This window comes from Eriocheir sinensis, unplaced genomic scaffold (genome assembly GCF_024679095.1).
Source record: "Eriocheir sinensis breed Jianghai 21 unplaced genomic scaffold, ASM2467909v1 Scaffold732, whole genome shotgun sequence".
Classification (NCBI taxonomy): Eukaryota; Metazoa; Arthropoda; class Malacostraca; order Decapoda; family Varunidae; genus Eriocheir; species Eriocheir sinensis.
Genome location: NW_026112090.1, coordinates 82,501 through 90,000, shown reverse-complemented (window position 1 = coordinate 90,000; position 7,500 = coordinate 82,501).

The window sequence follows — 7,500 nt, the reverse complement described above, 5'->3', positions numbered from 1 at the left end:
TTTCCTTTTTATACTTTCATGCGATGCACCAACTCAGGAAGATTTTATTTTGCTCCTCCGTGTGTGTGTGTGTGTGTGTGTGTGTGTGTGTGTGTGTGTGTGTGTAAGTCACCAAAAGAAGGGGTGACAGCTTTTAGTGAATAACTCTAAAGTAAAACAGTTGAATTAAAGACGTACTTAATTATACTTAAATTACACTTATACTTAGTTTTACACAGATTCACGTATCAGAAAATTAATCTTATCACTGTAACGTGCAAGAGCTGTAAATCACCAACCACTGTATTTCACCTCAAACTTTACTTGCAAATCTAACGTGGCCACGCTTCCGCCTCGCCCATGTACAAGGCGCGAGGGAGGCTGCCTGAGTAGATGCGAAGCGATCTTTTCTGCGCAATCCAATCACGTTGCCACACTTTTGGGGTAACAAGGGAAAGCTATGTCGCACTTTCCACAAACATCTCCTTTGCTCTTTTCACTTGGGTTGGAAAAGTTTTAAATGAAAGCCCAAAGTAAACGCAACAAAAAAGTTTACGGAATTTTACGGTGCTCCTGATATCATTCCATAGTTCTTTAATCCCTTTAGAATGGTGTTGAGCAGTTGGCTCCCCACGGTATGCAGCACGTGAGGGAGGCGAGTCTTCAAGTGCGGAACAATCACACGAAGAAGATTATAACTTTTACTAAAAATTGTGATATACAAGCAAATGTATTCCTAAAGTACTGCAAACTCGTACTACGGCACGCACGCACGTACACACACACACACACACACACACACACACACGATAATGTTAAAGGACTCCAGGTTGCATTATGTAAGATGTAGTTCGCCATTTGTATCAATGTTGAGGATGAAATTTCATTTGTTGTTCAGCGAGGTAAATTATCGCATTGTAATCTTGGCATCATTTCCGCCGCTTTTCTTATCCTTCCTCTCCAGAGAAACACACACTGGCCACACACCACACGATCATCCCTATTTCACAGGTAAAGAATAGGTAAAAAATTGCCGCGTGCTCTTCTCCGTCACAGTGGCCATTGAGCCAGTGGAGGGTGAACCACGGGGCCACAGGGCCAGCGCTAAATCTGGGTCACCACAGTTTACCTTCCCCAGGTGTCACCAGGTAGCCATTTATCGTGCCCGAAAGGGAGCATCAACAGCACTGAATGCGTATGCCTAGACTCGATCCCAGGCCTGGGGATTCACGGATACTAACCACTGGAGCAAGGAGGGGAGTTCATTTAAATTCAACAATGAATTTGCAATTTCGTTTATGCGATGTACGTTCCACGTATTGAAAATAACAAAATGGAAACCATTTGTTACTATGTTGCAAGCCTGCAAAGCTTTTTTATCCCTTTGCCTTGTTTGAGATATTGAGGCCGTGGGCGTGTGGGAGGAATAAAAATAGCACTTGGGAGTAGACTCCTGGAAGTTGTTGTTGTTCAAAGATTGCTCCCTCCCTATAGGGGGCAGCACGGGCCTTTGCCAATGGCGGCCCGTAGCAGGGTGTCGACAGACCGACTCTATCAGCTGATGTCAGCCGAGCCGACTAAGTCAGTCTGCTGACGAGGGCTGGCGTGTCTCTGTTACTGGACTGAAAGAAGACTACATAATTAAAAGCTGTCACGGTTCACGTCAGCCTTCAAGCAACCACAGACCAAATTTTCATCCCAGGGACGCCTGAGTGATCACATGGCTTGCATTCATGACCATTATAATTCTAAACAACTTTAAGTATCATTCTTATTTTTATATAAGAGTATTATACGTCTCACTCGAAGGACACTGTCGAGAAATGGGATAGGATGTCAAGTGGGCAACGGTTTCCATGGTAACAATAATCATGACATATATCTGTTGAACCAAGGAAAACGGGAAGACCATTCGGTAGGGATAACTCTCTCTCTCTCTCTCTCTCTCTCTCTCTCTCTCTCTCTCTCTCTCTCTCATACACACACATACGAGGTTCCAGTCTTATTACCAGACATCTGTCACCTGTGCTCGAGTTCAATCAAGGAGGGTGCTGCATGGAGGTATTAAGGGTGCTGGCTTGAGATCGCGGGCCCAGCGCGTGATAAGACCATGAGGAATTACACACACATTACATGAAATGCTATGACCTTGATATCTGCTTGATCATGTTTCGCTGAGTTTCCCCTCAATCATTCCTCCCTTCCCTCTACGATTAATCTCAGAGGAGTGACGTTTATATAAACATTTCACCAATAATAAATAAATATGGAACTACCGTCAACACTAAGTAATGACTAATGATTGTTAAAATTCTCCATTCCTCGCTTCGCCTGTTCCCGGCAAACACTCACACGACACCCAAACGCTGCAAGGTTATAACGCAACAAAACAGACAAATGATAATACCGAATAAACTATAGAAAAAAGCCACAAACTGGTAAGGTAGGATTGGCTGGCAAGTGAGACAGCCAAGCCATATAGGATACAGGCTACGACCTGGCAATGAATCTCTATACGGCTAATGATACTTAAAAATGTAACTAACGGCTCGCCTGTCGTAAAAATTAAAGGCACAGCCACATATAAAGTGACAAGTATAGCTTATAGACTTAGTATTAACCAACAAAGAACATTTAAAGAGATAGAAATGTATAGGTAGGTGAACACTATTATGCCCTACCGCTGCCTTCCCTTCCCTCTAAGATTTATGACAGAGAAATGACGTTAATATATTTTTTTTATCAATAATACATATAAATATGAAGCCGCCTTGAAGTAGCGTAATAATTAATCAGTTATATATGTTTCCCAGTCCTCTCTTCGCCTGTTCTCATATGGCCCACTCCCAAACGCTCCAAAGAGATGAAGCAACAAAAAACACGTCATATGACAAAACCAAGTAAACTATCGAGAAAATAGAAACTGGTGAAGCGGTGGTGGCTGGCAAGTGGGCCCGCCATGCTACACTCAAGCCTAATAGTACTTAAAAATACAACTCGTCTGTCGTATAACATTAAATGCGCAACCACATACAAATGCCATCTATAGGTTCACAAAGGATATTTAAGCCAACAGAGAATATACGGATAGATGGAGAGGAAGGGAGGCAAACACTGCCATGCCCCACCGCGCCGTCCATCTCCAAGCAGCTGTCCGTGCCCGCGTAATCTTCCCACCACAACCTCAAAACTTATCCACCAGTATCTCAGCCATCCTCGGGCTTACCTGTCAGCTCGTCACCTCCTCGCCACGCCGACGTCATCGTAATCAAGACTATGAGGACGAGGCTCGCGCACGTCACACGACACTCAAAAAATATGGTAAAACAGATCACTGACGGCTGACTCGTACACCCACTCCCTCCCGTGGCCTATGTGTGAACTCCAAGCAACGTTGCCAGATTGTTGTACGCAGTCGCTCATATTTCCCGACTTCCTACCCCTAAACTGTCTTCTGGGCTCCAATAACGAAACTCATTTATAGTTATCGTCAAAAGAGTTAGATCCTGATGTTTCTTGGCAATAGTTAGGCGTCAGAAACCGGTAAATACTATGCTCTGAGTACGATAGTCTGGCAACGGTGACTCCAAGGCTTCAATTGAGCTACCACGATGACGTCACCGTTCACGTCAGTCACCAACCAGTCATAAGCCTCGTTTTCATCCCAAGTGATCACAGTGCTACAAGGTATTTACACGATTGTTATATTTCTAAACAGCTTTAAATATCCTTCGTGTAAATTTCATGTAAGTGTCTAATATATCTTATTCATGTAGCACTTAAGAAAATCTAATGCAATGGAAGGTCAAGTGGGCAACGGTTCCCATGGTAACGATATGACGTCTACCTACTGAACTAAGGAAAACGGGAAGACCATTATGTAGGGATAACTCTCTCTCTCTCTCTCTCTCTCTCTCTCTCTCTCTCTCTCTCTCTCTCTCTCTCTCTCTCTCTCTCTCTCTCTCTCTCTCTCTCTCTCTCTCTCAAAATACCTGTTTACTGTCTACACACACACTGGACAGTACGCCGCCAACACACATGGTAGCGCCGTGGTCCAGGCAAGGCACACTACATTTAAAAAGAAACCAATGTTATGCAATCGTTTCATCCATCATCTTTCATCACCAGCCAACCAGACACACCAGCTTTGAAATCATCATCATGACCCAGAGAATAGTTTCGACAGCAGCCCAACGACACCCCTGGCAAGGCTGTCTCCAAGGCTTAGTCAGACAAGCCCTCCGTTGGAGCCCTTGAACCACACTCGTATTCCTGCTTGCTTTCCATCACTCGGTGCAGCCTTTGAACCCGCCGCTCTGAGGGATCTGTAGGAAGCGTTTAATCAAGCTCGTTGATCTGAGTTATCAAAAATACGGTATTTTATGAACGCGCCAGCACGTTATAAAAAATGAATGGCTTGGGTTTATGCTTGCTATTTCTGAAGTTATAAAAAAGCATGAAAAAGAAATAAAGTCAACATATTTAAATCTCATAAAATATATTTTTGCTATTACAACAAGTAAAAATTAAAGTGAGCTAAAGTTTTCACTTCCATCAGTGTTTCCTGGTTCATCAGTCAAAGTGCCCGCCGACTCTTCCATATCTTCACTAAACATTTTGCTAAAAACCAGCGTTTAATGCCTTTTTCTCATTCTCCTCCTTTCTCAGAAGTAATTACGTCGGTAATGAAGCCCACTCCGCCGGCCTTGAGGCTTTGAGAGCTCATGTTATTTACAGAATCCTTCCGTCAGTTTTCATAAATCGTCCCGCAGTGTTCAGACCAAGCCTTCTTTTAAGCTCTTCCTTTCACGCACGCTATTCTTTCGTTCTTGCAGATAGTATGCAAACACGCCCTTTTACTGACATCCTATAGTTTAAATTTCCGACTTTAAAGTCTTCCAGAGGCCGCCCTGAAAGCGGTTTTTAAGTATCTGCCTCACGTGAACCTTCAGTCCTCCCGTTGGTCGTCAGGGCAGTTCTTCAGAGTTTATAGCAGCGTCCTTTATTTCTTGGTTTCTGGTCACCTGTTCTTTGACACTTAGAAACTTTGGAAGCGTTCACAGCAGTCTTTTTTTCCTGATTTCTTTTCACCCATTCTTTGACGCCTCGAGACTTTGGAAGTGACAGGGCTGAGGCATTTCCCTGCTGATCCCGTTTATTTCTCAGGTGCTCCGTGTCGTGGTAACACTGGACATATCAAAGCTGTCGGCAGCTGCGTCAACACAAACTTAAATAATATGAATTTTCCACTTCCACACGCGACAGATGTTTCCAAGAGCAACATGGTTTTGAAAATAGAAACAGGATAAATTAATTTTCAACGTGGATAACTCAATAATAAAAAGATTTAGTAAAATATTCAAATTCTTACAGTAGTTCTTTCCATGTCACCTGGATCATACAAATTTTCATGATTTTTATATCGTCATTAATCGCATTAAATATATACTTTACAAACTAATAGTTCTTACTAATTCTCAAAGTCACATTTTGCAAAGTTCCCCACCTCATGCAACATGCGTACACTCAAGTCACAAAGGTCAACGCAGCACGTTACGAAACACAGCCGCCATGTTTACACCAGACGAAAATATTACAAGTAGAATGAAGCAATGTTCGCACTCCTTTCATCGGGCCGTCTTTTATCATCCTCGCCCTCCATTACCTCAGCCTCCGCGGCGCCGCTCCATCACTCACTCTCCGACACCACTTTTCTGTTGTGTCCGCGCTGCACAATACTTGGTATAAATATTCAGGCCCACCTATTTTGACAGCAGTCTTTCATTATGACTCACCTTAATGGTAGACTCTGAAAGGGTCTGCATTCATTTTTATCACACATTTGCGCTATAGTTTCGAAAGCAGTCATTCTGTTCACTCCCTGAATTGAAAATTAAATTGCTTCCAATATTTTCTCTTATTTCTTTCTGTATTCTTTGTGACTGAGAGACATCACAGTGTTTTTTGTATAGTGTATGCATTTACGTATGTGACACCAGGTGCTCTCCTTATATCTATAAACACCAGAGCTTCATAAGCCAGTGACTGTTAGTCCGACAGAGGAGGTACAGTACACTTACCGCCTTGTCTTATGCTCTGTATTTGCACTTACAGAGGCGGTAACAATAGCTCAAGACATGAGCAGATTTCGAGCGTCCTGGGCCGAGGTGGGCGGCACCGGGCGGCTGGTGTGCCGGGTGCGGGCCGCCCCGCCGCCCAACTTCGTCTGGAGCAGCTCCAGCGACCTCATTCTGCTGAACAGCGACAAGTACACCATCCACGAGCCTCAGGTAACTGTATCCCGCACCGTGCACTCCTTCCTGCCTCACAAGGACATTATTTGTGCCTCTGTACAGTACACAACAGCCGTGTTCGAAGTCAAGACCTGGATTATGAACACTAGACACACATCATGTGTCTCTGTAAAGTAACCATCAACGTGCCTCAGGAAATTGTGTCCCACTCTTGAGCCTCTTCATCCACACAAGAATATCCTTTGTGCCCCTGAAATGAACGCACTGCTCATGCTCCAGGTAAACACCTCCTTTTTACTAAAAGTAAACAGTCTGTGTCCGTAGCCAAGAAAATCACTTGTCTCATTTACATTACACGTATTACATAAACACAGTTGCTACCTGTACCCACAAACACACCTGCATTTGTATCACCAATATGTTTCCTGTATACTCTTTGTGTAGAGTCAAACGTTCGCTGAGCCGCGGGGTCTCTCCCTCGACTGTCACAGTGCAGACACACGTGATGTCTTCCTCCCAACAAACACACGCGCACACGTAATAATAACACTCGTGACCACACCCCGTTACGGTGACTCAATCACATCCGTCCCGCAGTTGCACAAATAATCTTGACCGTATACGTTATACGTTTCACGTGAATACAGACACACACACCACCTCCCTAAATGAACACACGTGAACCTGTAATAATATTATTTGTGGCCACACTTAGTCACGGTGATTCATCTGCACGGCAGCTGACGGACGGGCTGGTCACGTGGGAGTCAGTGCTGGAGGTCACCAGGATCCGTCATCAGGATTACACCAGCTACCGCTGCTCCGCCCGCAACTCGCTGGGCTCAGATTCCGTGCTGGTGCATCTCAGGCCACCCAGCCGCCCGCTGCCGCCCCTCCACCTCTCGGTGAGTACCGACGCGACGCCCTTCTGACACAGTTCTGACGCGGCCCCAGTCACGTATTCATGCCCATTCTTGTTCTGAATCTTCCCTAACACGACTCGTCCCCACGTGTTCACGGCACCTCATTCTTGCCAACAGGTGGCTAACGTGACGGCAGAGGAAGTGTGGCTCACCTGGACCCCAAACCTGGAGGGCGGTGCTCCAAGAGGCTACAATGTCAGATACCGGCCCGTCAACAGCACGTCCTACCAGGTGAGGCGACACATGGCGCACCGCGGCGTGGCTGAGGGCGCTCATAATTACTCATTAAACAATTATTGTCAATTAAGCACAAATGGGTGGTCACAGCCAGAGCCACACGCTAC